This window comes from Parasteatoda tepidariorum, chromosome 8, assembly GCF_043381705.1.
Source record: "Parasteatoda tepidariorum isolate YZ-2023 chromosome 8, CAS_Ptep_4.0, whole genome shotgun sequence".
In the NCBI taxonomy this organism is placed as follows: domain Eukaryota; kingdom Metazoa; phylum Arthropoda; class Arachnida; order Araneae; family Theridiidae; genus Parasteatoda; species Parasteatoda tepidariorum.
The window spans coordinates 68,816,490-68,840,311 of record NC_092211.1 but is presented as its reverse complement, the minus strand read 5'-3'; the positions used below and the strand labels follow the sequence as shown (position 1 = coordinate 68,840,311).

General features: G+C 29.7%; 1 protein-coding gene across 2 annotated transcripts in view; it reads left to right on the top strand.

Annotated features, from left to right (window-relative positions):
• The window catches only part of LOC107448750 (discoidin domain-containing receptor 2), a 607,770-nt gene that overhangs the window by 234,450 nt on the left and 349,498 nt on the right, over positions 1 to 23,822 (top strand). For both annotated transcript variants that reach the window (XM_071184184.1, XM_043046729.2), the window contains exon 3: positions 21,838 to 21,900. The gene's annotated coding sequence lies outside the window, so the exon portion shown is untranslated. The remainder of the gene's footprint in view (positions 1 to 21,837; positions 21,901 to 23,822) is intronic.

Genomic DNA, 23,822 nt, shown 5'->3' with positions numbered 1-23,822 from the left:
TGATATGTCAAAACTAAAAGCAATCCTCAAACTGCAATATATGGTAATCCGGTTGTTATTTTATTGACAAACAACCGTAAATCGTTCTTATCCCTTGATCTTCAGTTGCAAAAAGAGACTCTTCAGTAAATCATACAAATTATCGAATACTGTACCTAAGAGTTGTACAAAAGAGAAAAAATATTCTTTACTGCATAAAATTACATATTTTAAGATCCAAATACTGTAATAAATATTTGGAACAACTCTTGAGAGTTAAAATAGTTTAAAAACATGACATTTTATATCAATTTTCCCTTTTTCTAAATTGGAAATTTTAAACATGACCATAAAAAATCATGAAGTTAATAATGTTAAAAAAAATGCATGCATTTTTTTTTCTATGCATTTCATCTTGTATAGTGTCTCTTTATTTGATTTTTTAAAATCGAAGTTCTTTTAGTGATCTCATTTTCTATAATATAAAAATTACCATCTTTTGTTCTATGATCTTGTTCTAATTGAAAAATCCGACACTTTGCAAGCCACTTCATTATTTTGTGATGAGATAAGCTAATTAAAACAGTTTATAATATTCTCTAATCTGCCTAATCAGCCTTTCTGATAGTTTTTAGCCGTACTGCACTGAACACACTAACCTTTAAACTTATTAGAGTATGTTTAATAATCCATTGCTCAATAATCCTGACTTATTGCAAGCCGTTTACAATAAGCCTACATTAATAAAAACTTATTGCAATAGGTCGAGTGAAGCAAATCTATTTAAAATATTTCAAACAAAATATATCTTCTACTCTCCATAAAAAGCGCCGGCCCAGAATAAACATCATAAAATTGCAATAAGCCTTTGTAAATTTAAGCTTATTGAGTAATTTTCACGTTTTTTAATTATCCGATAGGCTTACTGACTGATTATAATAAACCTAAAACTATTAGGCTGATTAGAAAATACTGTCGACTTTTCAATTAATGTAAGTTCAAGCTTAGTGAGTAATTTTCACATTTTCCAATTATCCGATAGGCTTACTGACTGATTATAATAAACCTAAAAATATCAGGTTGACTAGAAAATATTGTCGAATTTTCAATTAATGTAAATTCAAGCTTAGTGAGTAATTTTCACATTTTCTAATTATCCGATAGGCTTACTGACTGATTATAATAAACCTAAAAATATCATTCTGATTCGAAAATACTGTCGACTTTTCAATTAACCTCGTAAAATGCCAATGGCATTTACAAAGAACTGAATTTTTCAATTAGGCTACGCGATTGTAAAATATGTAATATTTAGTTTGTAACAAGGTATAATAAACACTCCAGGAGTGGAAAACTATTTACAATGAAAAAAATCTTGAAATGCTAGACATTTATACAGTTAAATGAGCTCTTAAAAGAAAAGCGAGTAGTGCATTCATTATTCAAGAATATACTTTAGTAATAAATCAATCTGAAAAATGAACTGAAGTGAAAACACATTTTCTACATTTCATTTTCAAGAGTATTTTAATTAAAGTAATGAATCGTTAAAGGACTCTTGAGGTTAAATGCTGAGAATTAGGGAGAGTATTTTATGTAAACTGTTTTCTCGTTACTACAAAATGTGTTTTTAATTAGGAAAATAACTTGGAAAAAAAAATCTACTTTCTTCGACTGAATACAAGTATTAACTCTGATTTTAGTAGCTAATGTTTATTTGGTATTTTAAAGAACATTTGTTTTTGGGTGAATGTTTAAACTTTTAGTTTTTGCTAATAAAATTTAAAACGATTTCTTAAGATAGAAAATTCTAAATTTATTTAAAATAAGCTAAATAGTGCAAAAAAATTTTTTTTTAATTTTTTTTCACCATGGAGCAAAAATAGTTGACATTTATAATTTATTTATATAAGTATCTCGAAATAATAGCTCTTAATGAATATTTTAAGAACCCTTAACAATGATATAAAAAAGGAAAACACACTAAGAGCAAAAAAAAATGTAATAACCTGACAAATCACTGACAAAGCCTGACTAAGAAGGACTAGACTGAAAACATCAAAACCAGTTTGATTGTCCTAGCAAACTAAGAACGCTTTCTGATAATCATCTTTCCTCCTTCTTTTCTTGGCTATGAAACAGGTATTGATACTTTTAATGTTATTTTTTTGTTAATTATTCGTCAGATTTATTTAGATAATGTTTTGCTTTATTCGTAATAATTAAATTGGCGTATTATTTTAGTATTTAATTGTGCAGATTACTTGCTTCAATTTTGATGAGTATTCCAAAGTGATTTGCAAAAAGTTGTTTTTATGGAAAATTCTGTTTATGATGAACTTACTTGAAAATAAAAAAAATTGATTTACTTTTAAATAATAAACTATTTTTACTTTTAAATAATAAAATGTTTTTCAAAAGTTAAATGCAAATTTATTTTACGTTCATAAATAATTTTCTTTTTCAAAGATAATAAAAGAACTACTCATCGAGAACTAATTAAATAACATGCTTGAAAATTACGAGCGTGTTTTTATTAACATTGAAAAATATAGAATAATAATTAGAAGAATAAAAATATATATTGTGAATTTAGTATTTATATTAAGGTTTGTTTGAATAATCATAAGAAACTTTGCATCAAATGTAATTTTTTATTGTTTAAATTTCAAGAAAGCTTCAATTTCGATACGTTTGACATTGTTCTTTCTCCAGAAATTAAGCAAACATTTAAGAAAGTAAAGGAAAATAAGATCAAAATCCACACATTGGAATAGATGGTTATTTTTTAAAATGTACTTTAAATTTTCTCACTTAGTGATATGTGAGTGCTACACAAATTTGATAAATTCTCTTAACTGCCCTTTTTGTTTTGAAGGGTTTATTTAACATGCCAACTCTGTTCTTCTCTTAACTGCCTTTTTGTGTTTATTTTAACGCTTATTGAATAAGAAAAAGAAAACTTTCGTGAGAAAATGCTTTCTAGAGATTGATTATTGATTTACGCGTAAGTAGATTGTTCATTGTTTTCTTTTTAATTTTTTATTTATTACTTAAAGTTTTTATTTTTTCAATTTTACCATCACCCAGGGTTTTTTCTTTCTTTTTTTTTGAAAACGTGCCTAAATTTAAACAAGAATTTGTTTACTTCTAACAAAATAAAAAGAATTGTGAATTAATGAATAATGATAAAAAATAAATTAATTAAAAATAAATAATGTTACAAAATAGTAATTATTGCAAAAAAGCAGAATTATAAAAAAATAAACAAAATAAATTTTGAATAACATTTTTAATCCCCGTACTCTAAAAGAAAGCTTTTTTTTTTCAGTATCGAAAATTGAAACATTCCCGAGGAAGAAGAGGTAAGAGGAAAAGAAAGTCAAAGAATACCGTGGTGTTATCATTACTGTAAAATTTTGAAGCGCGTTGATCCATAATTTTATTCAAATGTGATAAGTTGAAACATATTATTGCATCTCTTTAATTTTACAGCATGATATTATAGTTTAATTTGAACAGAAACATGGTTTAATTTAGCATTTAATAAGGTTGCAGTAAATTCGTGTTATGGTTTTATGTACCAATGTTATAATTAACCAAGAATTCTATTTTTTAAGATAATGCAAGATAAATTCATTAAAAAAATTTCAATGTTGCAATGGGGCAATTTCATCAATAGGATAAAAGACAGGAATGGTAAAAACAGAGAAAAACAATGTTAAAAGGTAAAAACATCTGGAGAGTGGTTAAAATTCTTTTCCGACTACTATTCTTGTTTTTCATCCTACTGATGAAGATGTACTATTGCAACATTGAAAAGGGTTTTAATAAGTTTTTTTTATTTGTGATTTTAAGTAGTTGTTTTTAATGAAATTTAATTTCATCTTAAGGAATTTATTAAGCAGATTATAACCCGCTCCTTTGCCAAATAAATAAAATAAATGTTTTATGATTAAAACTATCATTTATGGGTTAATTAATGACATAAAGCAGATTTGTTTTTTTTTTAATTTGAATTGATATTTTAAAGACTTTCTCCAAATGTAAATGTAATTGTCATATTTCTGAAAAAATAAAAATGGGATAAGCAAATGAATATCCATTTGTTACACATCAAATTTATTTGTTTATTTTTAATCTCCTAAAAAGAACAAAATTAGCTCTTCCTTTATTTTCCTAGTCATCAAGCAACTTAGAACATTAAATAACATTTCACTTTTGGTAAAACTAAAAATAATTACACAAAATTAAAAATGATTTTTTTTAAAAACTGATTATTATTATGCAGTATGATCATTAAAATATATGCCTGTTTATATCAAAGATGTAATGTATTCGAAATGAATGTGGTGGCATTAGTATAAAATATTGCCCGCAAAAATCTCGAAAACTATTAGGAATTTTTATGGGTCCATAATTCTTCCTCGAAACGTGCTGAAATTCTTAGATGATGCTGGAGATGGAGATTAAGAGTGTAATGGTGGTTAACGCTTGTAAGACTCGACTTTGAAGTGATATTTTCTAATTATACAGTCGAAAGAAAACTTCTTGCAACGTAAATGTTGTTGATATATATTTTTGAGAACTGAATCTCCTGTATGTGACCTCGAATCTATGCATTATAACATATTAAAAATTGCTTAGTTTTGGGATATGATTAAAATTTTGTATATATTTCTTTTATAATTATAGATATTATGCAAATTCTAGAGTATAGGTTAATAATTCTAGGTTACTTAAGTCTTATTTAATAATTTTATGATTCTTTGAATTGTTAACACTTCTAACAAGGGAAACTAGGGAAGTGTGACTCGCCAATTTTGAAATAAACTAGTGGGATGTGTGCCTTATGAGTAATAATTTTAGGTCTAATCTGCCTAATCAGCCTTTCTGATAGTTTTTAGCCGTACTGCACTGAACACACTAACCTTTAAACTTATTAGAGTATGTTTAATAATCCATTGCTCAATNAAAATTTTTTAGTTTTGAGATGTGATTAAGAATTTTTATAAATATTTGTTTTATAATTACGGATGCTGTTCGAGTTTTAGAGTATATAGGGCAAAAAAAAAAATACTAGATAATAATTGTAAGATCCTTGGAATTGTTAACACTTGTAAGACTCGCCTTTGAAGTGACATTTTCTAATTATAAAGTGGCAAGAAAACTTCTTTAAACAGAAATGTTGTTGATATATATATTTCAGAACAGAATCTTCTTTACGTGACCTCGTATCCATGAATTATAGTATATTAAAAATTACTTAGCTTTGAGTTATGATTAAGAATTTTTATAAATATTTGTTTTATAATTATAGATGTTGTACAAGTTTTAGAATATATAGGTTAAAAAAGAATTAGACCATAATTATAGGATTCTTTGAATTGTAAAAATTCTAATATAATCTACTACAAAAATATTTTCGCGTCTCTGAACACCGAAAAGTTTAATAGAACACCAAAAAGTGGTGTTCCAATACGCTAAAAATACGGATAGTTCCTGGTGTAATAAAACACCTACAATGTTTTTTGCACTACTTGGAGTAAAGTAGCCGCCACCATGTCTTTTATTCAGTAACACTAAAACTTATAATTGCAGGGAAATATGATACACATAAGAATCAGAAAATTTACTTTTACGATAAGATCTAAAGCTGGAATCATAAATTTAAGATGCATTTATACAATAATTCTTAATATGAAACTTGTTTGTTAATCAAGCTTACACTTACCACTAACAGAATATTGATATGAATTCGGAAAAAATTAAAGTGAATCGAAGTTAAATATCAATAGAAGTTCAATTATTTTATACAATTGTCAAATTTATGTAAATCTTATTAGAACATGAATATCTTTATTATACAACTAAAAACATAAAATCATTTTATAACATGACAAAAGTGAGGAGAGCGCCTATAGCGTCTATTATATTTACAAGAGAATAGTTGAATTGAAATATAATTCTTTACATAAGGAAACTCTTTACATATGTCCGCAACTTAACATATGGAAAAGAGAGAGACATGGTGTATCAAGGGATTGAGTGCTCGCCTTCCAATGAAGTGACCCGGGCTCGATCCCAGCGATAGCTGGATGATTCAAATTACAAATCCGGCTCACACAGTCCACAGTGCTGACGTAAAATATCCTCAGTGGTAGACGGATTATGGGTTAGTGTCCCCTTACCGTCAGGCTAACCGTGGAAGTTTTTCGTAGCTTTCCGCTCCATGTAACGCAAGTACGGATTAATTACAACAAAAATCCCTCCACGAAGTCAAAATTTCTCCCTATACTTGATCCAAGAGTTCCCTTGATTTCTGGATTGGGTTCAAAATTACAAGGGTACGGAGTTGAACATTAGTATCCCTAAATTGGATCTGCTGTTCAACGACGGTTATAAAACAAAATAAAATGGGGAAAAGAGAGCTGTGGTACATCAGGGGATAGAGCGTTCGCCTCCCTATGAAGTGAACCGGGTTCGAATCCCAGTGATGACAGGTCGATATAAATTCCGCACCCGGCTAGCACCGACCACAGTGCTGACGTAAAACCATCCTCAATGATCATGGGCTAGAGTCCCCTTGCCTTCAGGTTATCTGTTAGAGGTGTTCGTGGTTTTCCTCTCCATGTAACGCAAATACGAGTCATTTCCATCAAAAAAGTCTTTCACGAAGGCAAATTTCTCCCAATATTTGATCCAGGAGTTTCCTTATCTTCTGGATTATGGGTTCATAATTTTAACTCAAAATTTGATTGGCTGTTCAACGGCTTTATAAAATAAAATAAAACATGATGGAAAAGAATTTCTATGATTGAATTTTGATGAGTAGTTTGTCAAGTCACTCCGACAAGAAGATTGAAATTACGTGCCGATTAATCAGCCACAATCAATATTTTTTATCTACCACTAAAAAAGATTGAAACTTACTTGCTATTAAAATAACTATGTTCAGTTTGTCTATTAAATCAGACAAGAAAAACTCTTTTATATCTCCAGTACACTTCATGTAAGCAATCCACCATCTTGGCCGCCATATTGATGAATTGCGCAATTATTCGTTTATAAACTTCTAATAGTAGACCTAAAACCTTTTTTTTTTTTTTTTTTTTTACGTTTAAAACTTGCCCTACCATCATTTCTCGCAAGAATTTACTTAAATAGCTTAAGTACACACTACTTATTAGCCAGATTTACAGAATGATATGTATAATATAATTTAGGTCAAAATTTCTCACAAAATATTTAATTTTAAATAGAATGTGTCAGTAAATGAAGAAAATTACACATCATTAATTTTGAAAAGAAACTCCAGCAATTTATAAAAAGCGGCACACAATTTTTATACAACGAAATTTGTGTTAACTAAGGAATTATTAAAAAAAAATATGAAAAATTACTGTGGAAAATTTCAGTCTAACAATTTATTCATTAGATTAAATTAAAACCCTTTTTAATTATAAAAAATGTACTCGAGCAGTGCTTCTGGCAATTAGAGAGCTATGATTAGTAGCCATAGCCGCATATTTTAACATGCCTCTTACACTTTGTTTCTTTCATTTACAGGTGCAAAAACTTTTTTTCGTTTGTATTTATGAACTGGAAACGCGAAAGCAATTCATTTAAAATTCTAGTCATATGTTGCAAAACTTACTAAAATGCACAGCAAGTTAGGAAACAGTTTTTTCAGTTGGCGTTTTGTAACTCAAAATGTATTCGTTCAAATGAAAGGGTAATCTATCATCTTTTTATTCAACTCAAGTTAAATCAATATCGCCTAACAAAAAGAAACCCACTTTATGATACACAAGTTCGTACAATTTGCGTGTTTATGTTTAATTAATTGCAGCAAAGTTTCAAAAAGATTTAATCAGTCGCTGAAACGATTCATCTTTCTTTCTAAAGGTTATGTTTTTTTTTTAGATAATCGATATCTGGAATTGAGCGTTTGTAAAAAAAATATTTGTGTGGTTCTATTGAGCTGATTTGATTGTGTTGTGTTTTATTCTAAATATCGGTGGAATCGCCATGAATGAGGATTCAAATGATGCTTTAATTGTAGATTCCTTCCAATTCTATTATCCTTTCTATTTATTCGACTATTAAACTGTTTATAGAACTATATTTTTAAAAATTCTTATTGCTTATTTGAATTGATTTAAAAAATAACTGATTGTAAAAACATATTTTATGACTAAAGAAATCCATTGAAACATATTAATTATGTTGAATTAAAATCTTTTTCCAGTTTAAAATAATCAGAGTCTAAAACTTTTTGTTAGTAAAAATTCAAAATTCAGAAATTTGAAGTCACATATTATTTCATATCATAAACTGAGCAACTAAAGAGATGATTTATTTGTGCATTTATTTAAAAAATATCTGCAAGATTTATTCTAAACAAAAAAGCTTACAAGTAGCAACAAATAGGTGTGCGTAAAGGTTTATCAATCACTAGAAACCAGCATTTCTTTTTTAAAAATTATATTATAGTATATTTTATTTCATAATAAAATATAATGTAGTAAAATATATTATTTAATTATGAAATATATGTTAAAATATTTTTTTTTCTTTTTAATAAGCGACAAAAAATTCTTTTATAAGTTATAATATAGCAGGTTATAAAAAATATGTAAGAGGTATAATGAGTTATATATATTTTAGACTTTTAGCATAAATTAAAAGAGACTTAAAAAATTTGTCATGCATCCAGTGGCAGAAACCCTCCAGCTTAGCAATAGGTACTGCAGATTATAAGTCTGCAAATTATTTTTCATCTAAATTTTTTGTTTTAAAAAATGAGAAAAAATTGCTGAGATTTCTTTTTTTAAACATCCTTAAACTTGTTTCGATTCAAAATTATAAAGCTTAGTTGAAATGAACAAAAAATTATTTTTGTTCATTTCGTCAAAGAACAAAAAATTATTTTTGTTGGTTTATAAAAGATTATTACTGTATTTATATTTATTCCACTTTTTATATAGAACGGTTGTCCATTCAAATTAAGTTTAATGCTTTACGACATAAGTTTTTATGAATAATTTTTAAATATCGTTGCAAAATTTCCCCCATACCTTTTAGATTAAGTTGAAGTTTTACTATAATATTCGTTATCTGCTAAAGGTTGGGATAGGTTGGTAGGCCGTTGGACTCGTGTTCGTGAGAGCAGGAGTTGGATACCAGCTGACTGAAGAACCCCCGTGTATTAAATAGTGACTGGTGCACGCTACATATGTAGGGGTCACAAAGTCCTCCAAGTTCCCTCAACAAATCAATACCTTAGGAGGTACTGATCCAGTAGTTGCCTTGTCTTCTGGATTGAGTTCACAATTACAAGTCTGCGGAGTTGAACATTTGTAGTCGTGAACTCGAATTTGGATCAGCTGTTCAACGACGGTCATAAAATGAAATAAAACATGGAAAAGAAAAATAATTAGACTTTAAAAAATAAAATAAACTTAAAATTTGATTCGTCTATTCGTATTTTATTTTATTTTATAATCATCGTTGAACAACCTACCAAAATTTTTTGGGTTTACAACTACTAGTGTTCAACTCGGTAGCCTTGTAATTTTGATCCCAATCTAGAACACAAAGGAACTCCTGGGTCAAGTATTGAATGAAACTTGCATGGAACTAACCCGCATTTGCTTTACACTGAGAGGAAAACCTCCCACGGTTAATCTGACTGTAAGGGGACTCTAACCCATGATCCATCTATAACTGAGGATATTTTATGTTAGCACAGTGGCCGGTGCGAGACGGATGCGAAATTCGTATCGGCCATCCATTGCGGGAACCGGTCCCGGTTCACCTCATTAGAATTTGAAAGCTCTATCCCCTGAGCCTCCACGGCGTTGTCTATTAGAGTTTTATTTTTATATTTAATAACTGTCGTTGAACAGTCGACCCAGTTTTTGGTTTACGACTACTAATGTTCAACTCCGTAGTTTTGTAATTTTGAACCCAATCCAGAAGAGAAGGGAACTCCTGGATCGAGTATTAGGTGAAATTAGGTATCGTGGAGGACTTTTTTATGAAACTAACCCGCATTTGAGTTACATGGAGAGGAATACCACGAGAACCTCCCACGGTTAGCCTGACGGCAAGGGACTCTAACCCATGATCCGTCTACCACTGAAGATATTTCACGTCAGCACTGTGTCGGTGCAAGCTGGATGCGGAATTCGTATCGAATGGGATTCGAACCCGGTTCGCCTTATTGGAAGGCGAGTGCTCTACCAGCGTCTATTAGTATTGCTGTAGCGTGGAAGTGAGTGGGGATAGCGTATCAAGCATTTACCTTGTCATCAACGTAAGTCCTGAAAAACAGTAAGGTGCTTAGCCATTTTAATTTGCGTTTAAAATACTAAACAACCGTCGTATCTATTCTATGCAAACAACATCTCTGCATAAACAACAAACTTCTCAAATTTTTTAATCTCCTACTGCTGTTAAATATTTTGTTAAAAAAAATTAACATTTATGCTTGTTGATACCGTGAAGCATATTTGTATTAAAATATATTTTTATTAGCTTTGCAGTCATATATCATCAAGCTTTTACGTTGTGTTGTTTATTTAATCGACGAAGTCAAATAGAATTGAATGTTCTCTTCGAATAAGTTAAAACTGCATTGCAAAATATAGTTTCTATTTGTGTTCTAAAATAAATAACTGGAGGGAAAACAGCCCTGCTTCTGTAAAGGATTTTTTAATATCTTTTTTGGAGATTACGCTTTAATATTTCATTAACTTTTCTGAAAGTATTTACTTAAGTCAAATATACCTTGACCGAAGAAACAGAAGGTACTATTTTAATAGATTTGTATCCGTAATAACGTAACTTGATTGTTTTCATAAGACAAATATAAACTTCCTCTAATTTTAATTCAAATTGACTAATAACGTTTGAAACGTGGATAGATATTATTTTCGAGTAAATGTAAAAACTAAGCTTCTTGGTTTTAATTTCTAAACCATTTCAGAAATCCTTAATGAAATCCAACTTATATTTACAATCCTAAACTAATGTTTGATGAAATATCTGCAAAATAACAAATATTTTAACTCTTACCAAACGAATAAGATTTGATTTGAAATAAGTGGTTTATTTTTTTAAAAGAACTGAATAAACATAATATCAAGTTAGAGCTTATTTATTTTAAAATTATTGGCTATTTACTGTGTATAATGTTTTTATTTCTTCCTTTTTTAATTTATTTAAAATATTTTGAGTTCACTGTGATTAAAATAAAATAAATATTAATCTTTATCCTTAGAAAACAAAATACTATGTTTCATCTTAGAATGCAGCCTGTTATAATAAAGTTCGTTTTATTTCTACATTATATTAGTTCTGTTTTCAATAATAAAAGTTCTTACTTTGCGTGCATAATAAGATTGCGTGTATGATAAGAATATAAGTGCAATGTAAGAAAGAGATATTTAAATATTTTTCACAGTTGAAGCTTCTTTTACACCTTTTGGTCTAAGGTGCTCATAGACGACTGATTCTGATAGGCAACTAATTCGTATAGATGACTAAACATCCGATTATAAGCAAAATACTCATTAAATATATAGTTGGTATCGTGTTTTAATTCATGTGAAAGAAAACCGGCTCAGGAGCTCACCACGTCATTTGACAAAGGTAAGAAAATTAGACAGCGTCCTTAACACTGCAGTTAATCAATAAAGTCCTGCAAAAAAAAAGAAAAAAAAAGCGATGCTTGGTGATAAACGCTTATTATACAATGAAATAAAGAGAAGATCTTCTATTAAGAATTGGATACATCTATGTCACACGTGAGCATCGTGGCATTTGTTTATGCCACAATTCAGCAAAAAATGAGGTTCGATGCACACGCGTGCCTGCAGGTATCCAATTAAATCTGATCTGAATTAAATCTGATATAGATATTTTCAGCGCCGGCCTGGTGGCCGAGCGGTTAGCGTGCCTGACTGCGAAGCCATAGGCTGCGGGTTTGAATCCCGATCTGGGCATGGATGTTTCTCTCTTTGTGCTGTCCTCTGTTGGGTGTATGATGTGTGAATGTGGCCCACCCTATAAACGGGTTTGTGGCAGTGTGGCGTGGGCAATGTTGCTCGCCTCCGTAACTTTGGTTCACAGGTGCCCACTGGGTAACGCGAAATGAGCAACAATTCTGGCATAGTATAGNTGGAATAGTCAGTGTAAATACTTTTTTTCTTCATCTCCCGTAAGTTTTATATTATATATATATATATATATATTGTAACATTTAAATTTCGATGCACATTTTAAATAAATAGTCCAACGAAACTGAAGCGGCAAGATATTACCTGATTACAAAACTTAATTCACTTCAAAAATATATAAATCGTTCCTATTTACAAGTCTGGCAAGTCTTGAAAATGGGTGCCTAATTTTGAGCACTTGAAACATGTCGACCTATAGACAGTATTAATAAGTTAGTTTTTATGCTTGTGAAGAGGAGTTGCATAAAAATTATATTATATTCAACATAATAGAATAAAAGCTCTGCGTTTTACGTACTGTGAAACCTCCATAAAAGACCACCTCTATTTACGACCACTTTTGGGAGGCAAGGAACTTTTTCTACAGGACTTGCGTTGAAGTAAACCTTTAGGAGAGAGCACCGAAACCTCTCCTAGCGATCGGGCTAACCTCCGCTCCAAGTGCGGAAAAAGTCAAATAAGGAAACACAAAAAAAAAATATCAAAAAAAAAAATATTAGCAGAACAAATAAGTAGATTCAAATGTATTCAAGATATTAATGAGTAGCTCTTATTTAAATTTTGACAGCCTCAAGTTGAGGGGATTAAAACGAAGGTATCAATGACTTAGTTTTAAAGTTAAAAGTTAAATTAGAAAAAGAAAGTTATTTTAAAAAAAAAGCATTAAAAAAACCCCACTCATTTTTTAAAGTAAACCAATTTTTATAGTATAAAATTAAATGCAAACTAAAGCAAGAAACACAATATGTTTTTACACATAATTATATCAGCAAGGGTCATTTTTATTGACGCTAAATTTTATTGATCGATCCGATTTTTATGACGCCAACGCAAGTGGCATTTCCGCATCAAGAAAATGGCACTGAGTAAAAAATCATTTGCGAAAAATCAAGTACCTTCGATAACATTTTTCAGTCAATGAAGGTAACCCCTAAGAACGACCAACCGCCATTATCACCATTTTACTTTGGAACAAAGAGTGGTTGTCCCCGAGAGGTTTCACTGTATCTTCGAAATCCATTACGTTTAAAAGTTTAATTTTAAAAAAAAAATTATGACTTCTGATTATGAATTAATGACTGATGATTATGAATTAATATTTAACTTTAAAAAAAAAACGAAGAATCATCTTAGCGTTATTGTACGAATACTATTACTATCTTAATTATGACAGAATAATGATATTTTTCACAGTATGAATTTTTTTTCTTCACATTTTAAACTAAAAAACCGAGGGATCGATGGTATTTCTTTAATAAAGAAAGACTTCTAACTTTTGCACTTTTTTTTGCGAACAAAAACTGATCTTCCTTTTTGATTAAAAAAGCTGGAACAAAAAACAAAAATGGAATTGCTCATTTTATCTGTTTATAAGTCACCAAACCAATTATACCAGTCTGCATTTCAAGGCATTCACAAAGGTTTTATAATTATGAAACAGAAAAGAAACAATCATTAAACAATATTGAAAATGTTCCTGGGTTTCGAAAGAAGTTCGAAGGGAAAAAAATTAATAATGGAGTGAAAATGTGAACTCGAATGAAATATCTTTTTTTAATAAAATATTTCCGCAAGAAAAACTTTAAATGAAAACGAAAAAATGCTTTTAAGATAAAAGAAATTGAAATTCATCAATATCAAAGATTTCAATAATCAAGTAATTTTGCATTTTAATAAGACGGTAGCTATCTTGAAAACATTTCTTTGCATTTTAAATAATTAAAAAGAAAACGGGAAAATACACAGAATACTTTAATCAGATGCAACTTTTTTTTAAAAACAAAATATAATAATTTGGAGAAAAATATTTAATATTCTTTTTACTGGTTAATGAATGCATTTGCTTAATTACATAAAGTAAAATCTTCATTGAATTATAATTTTAGTAGAATAACAAAATTATACTCTTAATGGCTCTTAAAGAGGCATGGTCAAATGGCTCTTAAGAAGCCATTTCACAGTCTTATAGATATCTTATCTATAAGACTATTATAGATTATTATTATAGATATCTTATGGTGTCCATACTTGACCATACCTCATGGATTTTATTTTAATTCTTATTTACTTTTTTAAAATATTGGTCAGAAGGGACAATATCATGGATAGGGTATTTGATGATAATTAGATCATCTTATGATTAGAGTCCTTTTATTTATTTATTTATTTTTTTTTTTTTTGTATGTTGATCAAGACATACTTATGGATGAAAATTTTATGTTAATTTGAACAGACCATCTTATGACTTGGATGTCTTATGACGATCAGAACCGACCATTTCTTATGGTTGAGACTGTTTTATTTTATGACCGTCGTTGAACAACCGACCCAATTTTTGGGTTTATGACTGCTAATGTTCAACTCCATAGTCTTGCAATTTTTAACCCAATCTAGAAGGCAAGGGAACTCTGGATCAAGTATTGGGAGAAATTTTGCCATCGTGGAGGACTTTTTGATGGAACTAACCCACATTTGCGTTACAAGGAGTGAAAATGTACCAAAACCTTGCACGGTTAGCCTGGCTGCAAGAGGATTCTAACCCATGATCCGTCTACCACTGAGGATATATTACGTCAGCACTGTGGTCGGTGCGAGCCGGATGGGGAATTTGCATCTACCAGCCATTTCTGGGATTCGAACTCGGTTCACCTCATTGAAAGGCTAACGGATTGAGACTGTTTTATTGATCAGACCGGAACGTGGGGGTTCTTGATGTTCAGAACAGACTATTTGTAAGGAATGATAGTGTTTTTTTTCCTTTCTTCCAATGGCCACTCGATTAACACTCGTCATTCAGGTATCAGTAGGACAGATTTGTTGGCCACTCCTTCAGTGGCACCATGGACTGACCTTAGGTGGGCCAACATTGCTCCCACAGTAAGGACAGATAGCACAGAGACTGAAAGAACATTCATGCCTTGTCCGGGATGGCTCCAGTATAATTTATACAAAAAATATTTGAAGAAAAAAAAACTATATTAAATGATAAATTTAATAAAAATCAAATATGTGCAATATATGAACAGTGAGCCGTAATGGCTCAGGGGACAGAGCGTTCGCCTTCCAATGAGGTAACCGGTTTTGAATCCCAACGATGGCTGGTCTATGTGAATTCCGCATCCGGCTTGCACCGACCACAATGCTGACGTACAATATCATCAGTGGTAGACGGATCATGCCTTAGAGTCCCCTTGCCGTAAAGCTAACCGTGGGAGGTTTCGTCGTGTTCCTCTCCATCTAATGTAAGCGCGGGTTAGCTCCAGCAAAAAGTGCTTCACAAAGGAAAATTTCTCCCAATACTTGATCCAGGAGTTCTCTTGTTTCTGGATTTGGTTCAAAACTACAAGGCTACTAAATTAAACATAAGTATACATAAACCCAAAAAATTGGGTCAGCTGTTCAACGACGGTTATAAAATAAAATAATAAAATACATAAACAATTATTTTTATTTATTTTATCAATCATTTACGCATGTACTTGTCTGGCAACATAGCTAGAAAGGAGTGATCGCTTTTCTTCCAAGACTTTTTATGTGATTTCGACTTTTTATGTATTAATAATTTGTTATATAACTGTTTATTGTTTACATTTTGTTTATACTAAGCAAGTTATTTTTATTAATATAAATTATAATATTTAATATAAATGTAATTATTTAAAAAAAATATATTTCTATATAATATTTAGGGACGCCACCAGTCGATTCATAAGGTAACTACAAAGTTAACTAAGATGGATCACATGTTTCGATAATACCTGAAAATATATATTAAAGCGGCAATAATGTAACACTTTGAATAGTGCTATAGAAATTGGAAGTTCATTTAATACATTTTTAAAAATAGATTTAGAACACAATTAAGTGGTCTTAGTCCTCTCCTGTCAATTTCAAAAAAATGACTGTTGCTCCTTTAAACTTTATGGAATTAACACTCACACCACTAACTTTTGCTAAAATATAAATAAATGAAATAAATTTAAAAAATTACTTTTTGCTTGATTTACTTAAACATTTTAGTTACTTTTACAAATAACATATTTTTCGTCAATTACTGATTTTTAATTTATTTAAATAAAACATCAATAAGCACAACACATATAAAAGTATTTGGCATTTAAATTGCAAATGTAGCAACAGCTTATCCAGCACTATCCCTGCATGTTTATTAATTCTTAAAAAAAAAAAAAAACTAGTTCCTCTTTTCAGTGAGTATTAATTCAATGTACCCAAAGAGGAGACATTTATAGAGTTTAAAAAATTACTCTAACTTAGTTTAAAAAAATTTATAAGAAAGCATTTAAAATTGGGATTGAAAATACATCGTTATTAATTCTTTGAAAAAAAAAAAAAAAAAGACGTGTACCCCTTTTTAGCGACTGCTGATTCAATTTATCCAATGAGGAGGCATTTATCGAGTTTAAAAGATTACTTTAGCTTATACAAGAGTTACAAAATTTTACAAAGAAACATTTAAAATTGAGTTTGAAAACACCACATTTAAATAGCAACGCTCAGAGGGCCTACTGCCCTACTAGTTGCTTAAAAAAATTCCAAGTATGATGGATAGCATTCATCAGAGTTCCGATTATAATATAAAAAAAATATTAATAACACTATTCAGTGAATGAGCAATTGTAATCTTTCAATATCTATTATCTCGTCATTCTCTCAATATTAATGCTTTGTATATAAGTAACAAGTCTCCCAGGAAACCTATTATCCCATTCTGATTCGTTCTTAAGCTGGTCACGTGGTGGCATTCGTCATTTCCAAAAGACGCGCCCCGTCACCCCAAGAACCTTCCTTTCTACACTACTTCACGCGCATTTCGGGCACGTGTCAAGCATTCATTTCCGGTTTTGCTAGACCCTCTTTTTTTTACTTATCGTTTGCCCTACCCCCCTTACTTTCTTTTACAGATAAGGAATTCTTCGACATTGCCACCTCCACTTTTGAAACTTTTAGCTGCCGGAGTGAGAATGGTTTTTATTTATTTCTGCATTTCTTCATTCCCTTTTTTTTATTTTTATCATCGTTGTACTTCCGATTTTCTTTCACTTTCGATATGAAAGTTTCTTTCCCATCACTACACCCTTTTTTTACTTTCTTTCTTTAATTTTTTTTTATATCTCGGGGCATCTGGATTGTATACTTTGCCAAAGACGTTTGTGGGAATCCCAATGAGAAACTTCTACATTTGTGATCCGGAGATGTAAAAACGTAAGGAAAAAAAAAAAAAAAAAANAAAAAAAAAAAAAAAAAACGTTCTTGCATTCCTTTTCCTTTTTTTTTCACTCTTCACTGAACGCTTGCAATATCGCTTTACGAATTTTTTTTTCTCCTCAATAATAATTGGATGCTGTCAGCATTTTGAAAGACTTGAATTGCTTGGCAGACGAGATTGGCTTAAAATCCCAGAAAGAATAGAACATGCAATCCATCTTGCTTTGTTCTAAATTGTTTGAATAACGCTGAAAAAAAATGCTTCAATTTTTTTTCTTTACATCAAATCTGAAATAGTATTTTTCACTGAAGTGAACACGAGTTATGATGTTCCAGGCAATTAAAGATGGATGTCTAATTTTACTTGTTCGAAACTAATGATTGTTTTTTAATTGTTATGTGTTAACGTAGAATTTTTATTAAACATATTTTTCATACTTTTTGTCATTTTTTTGCATTAATTTAAGTCAAAATAAGTGAAAAATAATATCTTTAGCATTTTAATAATTTAAGGTTACGAAATGCAATACCTTTTTACCAGTAAGGTTATGAAATACATCGTACCTTTTTTTTTCTTTTTGCTTAAAAGGTAAAATCTTCCAAACACTACTTACTTCCTAACAATAATTTTTTTCCAATTTGCACTTGTTTTCTATTATTTTGATATAAGAGAAACAGTTATTCATCATTGAAATTTCTTTAATATGCAAAATCACTTATTGGCAGATTGTTGAATATGAATGAAAAAAAGTTCAAACTATTGTTTTTGTTTATTATATTTTAGTGCAAGTATAATTCAGTAAATTTAACAGATCTTTTTTAGTAACTATTAAACAATTTTTTAATAATTAAAAAATACCAAAATATATTTCTGCTTCTAATTAGAGAATCAGGAAAAAATAATATAAAAGGGACACTGGTGTCCTATCTGCGTCAAAGGGTTAAATCTTTTACTGTAATCTTAATTATATTTTACTTTACTGTAATCTTAATATAATTTTTCAGCAGATAAATGAGAACTACTCAAGCTAATATTTTAAATAAAATATGATTTCCAAACAAATAAAGTAATGAAGTTTCAGATAAGAGATTCTCAAACTATGCAGCCCAGGGCAGTTAATTCGCCGAAAAAAATTTCCAATTGCTTTAAAATTATGCTTAAAATTAAAAAAAAAAAAAAAAACAAGATTTTAATACTTTGTTAAAAACTTGTTAAATCATCATTTAACGAGTTAGTTTAGCGTCCGTTATACGATAAAAAAATAAATAAAATAAACGTCAATTGACAATATCTTACATAATTAACCGATTTAATGCCAGTGTGCAGATCAAAACAAATTCGTTCTTTCTATTAATTTGTGCTTCTCAATATCAAATAGAAATTCGACACATATCGTAATGTCAAAAATAAAATAACAATTATGGATCTACAATATTAGCCTTGAATGTAATTTCATATATTTTGTTTTTCAGGTATGTTTTTGCTATATTCTGTCTACGATGGAAAATTAGTGCAAAAATAAAATTTTTTAAATGGTATCCTACGCTGCGATAACACTCCTCTATTATGGAGCATTTAATAGTTTGCTTTGGTCCTAACACCACGACACCCCACTGGCTTCTATTAGAAACGATTAGCTTGACTATATTTGTACAGTAAAGTTAAACAAATTCATACTTTATTTTTTTTAATTTTTTTTTCACAATATGTTTGGATATGATTCGACTGTGTCCTCTTTTCGGAAACTTTTTCTCGTACGTTGAGTAAATCTAGTGTGAGACAAATGCATGTTTCTTTTAGTGTCCAAACACAAAAGATTATCAGTGTCAAAACACTGAAAGATATTCAGATACTAACTTCGAAAATTATAGTTTTTTCATTTCTGCCGTATTCACAGTTTTTGCTTTATTACAACTTTACACTGTCTGCCTTTAAAATGAACACAAATAATCTTAATTAATGGCTCCACAGAAAATATTACTTATTTCCAGCTTGTGGCGTGTGGTTGGACAATGCAAATCCGTGGTCACAAATTCACTTAGGTTAACGGAATGAAGGCAGTTTTTAAACTTGCTATATCAAACTAAAAAGAAGGGAAAAAATCGTAACTTAACAGTATTTTTCAAAGATCTTTCTCCAAATAAAACAAAAGAGTCACAGTTTTAGTGACTTAAACCTGAGACGAAGATATAATTTTAAATTAAATACACAATCATGCTGCAGAAAATTATTCGACTTCAAAACGAGCAAATAACTTAAATATTTTAAAAATTGTTAATCTCTTTTTAAAAATTACCAACTTGGTGAGATTAAAAATTTTCAAATCCAAGGAATAAATTTTAGCAAATTTTTATGAGCGCAGGTAATACAACTTTCGAATAACTTTTTAATGGTTAAAAAATTAAATTGCATGCACTTTTCATTTTAACAAAACTTCGTGTTTTCATCATATTGACATTTTGAGCCATTTTCAGATTTAGCATAGTGAGGCTGACTAAAGATAGGCTAAACTTGACCTAACAGTAACAAATAATTGCTGCAAACTCTTGGCAGTTAAATTGCATATAATTAACAAAAAGGTCTCAATGTGACGACAGAGCCATTGAAATACAACTTTAAATAACGATGCTACAAAGAAGATACTGTTTTCAGTTTTAATTAACGGTGCTACAAAGAAGTTAGTCTGTTTTCAATTTTAATAAACGGTGTCACAAAGAAGATAGTCCTGTTTTCAATTTTAATTAACGGTGTCACAAAGAAGATAGTCTGTTTTCAATTTTAATTAACGGTGCCACAAAGAAAATAGTCTATTTTCAGTTTTAACTAACGGTGCCACAAAGAAGATACTGTTTTCAGTTTTAATTAACGGTGCCACAAAGAAGATAGTCCTGCTTTCAATTTTAATTAACGGTGCCATAAAGAAGATAGTCTGCTTTCAATTTTAATTAACGGTGCCACTAAGAAGATAGCCAGTTTTCAGTTTTTGCGAGCGGTCGTTGAGCAAAAAGTCCCTCAGGTTAACAGAACCTCAATAAAGGGATATTCTAAAACTGCCGTCTCCAACTAAAACTAAAATCATTACATAACATTTCCTGCAAGCCTCTGCACTGACAGTTGTAAACTAATGTTTTTTTGTGGAATGCGAGCCTCTCAATCCATATTAATATGCTGGTTGACAAGCTGTATGAGAAAAGTCATTAGGAACCGAAAGTGTCCTTTTAATGGGACATTCCTCCTCGAGTCTGGTACATGTTCAGTTATTACTTGGTGAGTATGGTCTGCTATTTTCATGTGGTAACTGCCAAGATGACTTTCGCTCGTTCCACACTTAAGTGTAGGCGTTTTCTTAAGTAGTGATATCATCACCTCACTAAAGTCATTGTCGTTGTCATGAGTCCGTAGACATTATTAATAACTACACGAACATTGTTAGAGAATTGTAAAAGAACTGTCATTTCGTAAGGTATACAATATAGGAGTTCGCATATGTCACCTGTAAAGGGTACTTATATAAGATACTTTATATAAGATACTACATCATTTTTGATTGAGCAATCGGTATAAAGTCAGTACTTTTTAAAGCAGACTTACATAATACCAATTCTTTGTACAGGGTAAAAAGAATTGTAAATAATTGAAGAATAGCACTGCGTTTAACACTACGTCTTCATGCACAAAACTGAAAGGTATATATCAAACACCAAATTAATTTTAAGAAAAACTTAGAATCATATTATTTTTTAACCGTATTTTATGGACCTTCTCGGTGCTTTTAGATCGTGGCTTACACATAAGAATCAAGATTTACCACAATTGAGGAATTTTCACAGGGTGTTTACAATTTTTTATGTCAATTTCCGTTGACTTTACATTATTAGCTTTTTAGAATTTTTACTTCTAATAACCCCGATAGTTGCAAAATATCGAAATGAAACTTTTTTTTAATTTTTAGACTTTAGTCCTAGTAAAAACGTGTTATTTGGCATTATTGCAAATTAGACTAATTGTTTGCTAAACAACCCGATAATTACAAAATATCAGAATGAATTTGTTTAGTTTTTCTGTTTATCTCCTAGCTTTAGATAAACAGAAGTTTTATAACTTTCAAACTTCAATGAGAAGTGAAAAAATTAGTGATTATGCAGAGAGGGCTTTATCTTTAATATATGTAAATGTAACCTACCAATTTCTTTCAATGGTATTGCACATCTTCTTTGTCATATTTTGTAAAAAAAAACTACTATTAATTTGCAATAATGTTTCTTCTAAATTGTATGAAATGTATTAAGATTATATTTTCTCTTTCATTTTTTATACATGCTTTGAAAAGTTATGGTGTTATAGAATTGAACACGAATAAACAAGCTTTTTATTTCTTTTCCTTAGGTCAGTCATTTGACTTAGTTGTTGCTCGGCATTTGCACTATTGGAGGATAATCAATGATATATGTGAGTACGAAAAGTTAATGTCTCTTTTATTTAGGGGAAAAAATTATATAAATGACAAGACCATTGAAATTTGTTTGTTTAATTAAGATATTAAATTACAAAATGCGATAAATATGTCAGAATTAAATTTAAAAATCACACATACTGTTAGCTTTCATTTTAAAAGAAATGATAGCTCGGATTAAGTGTTTAATGTAAATAAATTCATTTACAGTATGAGTAGTATTATTTTTTTAGAACTGTATTGTTGAATTTTATCTGTGTAGATTAGAGAAGAAACTTATGAAAAATTCTAGCTCTGCTTTATTCTTATACACTGTAAAAAATTCTGGATTAAATTACGATACAACGTAAAGTACTTTGTATAAAGTATGAAGTACCTTACTTTGGGTACATCTTTCGTAAAATTCATTTTTACCGTAAAATATTATAACATAACTTTTACAGTAATATTTAAATAATGAGAGTTTTTCAGCGATTTGTTGGTAATTATTACTGTGCAAATTATGGTATATAAAATTTTTTATTCCGGTAAAAAGGGATTTTTCCGGTAAAAAATACTGGTGGTATTAGAGTCGGTATTTGTATACCGTATTTATATATCGTAATAACATTGTATTCCGTAATTTGATCAGGAATTTTTTACAGTGTAATTGAATTTAAAATCTACTAATTGTACTACTTGAAAATAACATATTAAATGATTAACTTTTAAAAATAAATTTTATTCTACTTTAATGAAGCCTCATCTATTCCATTTTATGAGTTTAGTTGTAGTGAATTTCAGAAAACAATCGTTAGTTTAAATGGAAACATCACGAAATAATTCCCAAAACAGCTTTTGCAGTTAAGAAATCACATTATGTAAGGTATTGGCTCAATATTACATTATTTTATAATTTACAACGAGTTATAATATGTTCTAATGACCAGAAACAATTTTTTCAAAAATATACGTAAACAAGTAAATTTAATATTTTATTGCCTACTAAAAAATGCTTTTTTTAAATGTACAATATGTTTATGTTTCAACACTAATCATAGTTATTACGAGTTATTTTATGTTATAGTATATTTATTAAAACGTGTTTTCAAAAAAAACAATTCGTAATTCTACATATTACAAAGATAAATAGACAAAAGAAACAAATGCAGAATTGATGCGAAGTTGATAGTCGATATAATGACGCCTACGGTATGATCTTTTCTTATCCAATAGGCATCATCACAAAGAGTGTTCAACATCTGCAATGAATGGAAGTGATGAACTTTAGCATCACCTAATTGGAAACTTCTATGATATAACTTACAAAAAGGGACCGACACGACTCTCAATTTTCCTAATGTCAATTCTTTTGAAATAGGAGTAAATTGCTATAACTGGTTTTAGTGGGATGGTTTATATTTAGAGCTTTTCATGGAATAAATACGGAGTTTTCAAAATGCCTTTATCAGAAAACAGTACGATAAAAAGAATTTGTTAGTGTCGAAATGAAAACTAACCAAAACTAACAAAGCATCATTGGCGCCAATATTATTTTTGTGATTTTTTACGCTCTCTTAAACGTGTGTGTGTTTCATATGGCTTTATTAGGAATTCAATCCAGAAAATTTGACAGCTCATTGCATCACAAAGGAGCAGAAAAATAACAAAGAAACAATTCAACAATTTAGGCAAAGTGAACAAAAAAGAACAATAAACATTTGAATCAATAAACATTTCAACAATATAAAATTCTAAGCATTAACATGAAAAGGGTAAAGTTAGTGATTCATGAGAGTTCTTGCGTCCCAATACAGATTAGTGACATTCCCAAATTAGTACTTTTTTTACTTCAGTTATTAACTATTACCAAATTTAATTAATTGATCATTGGCGTCAATGATTTGAGTTAGTGATTTTCACGGTTCCCCCAAACGAA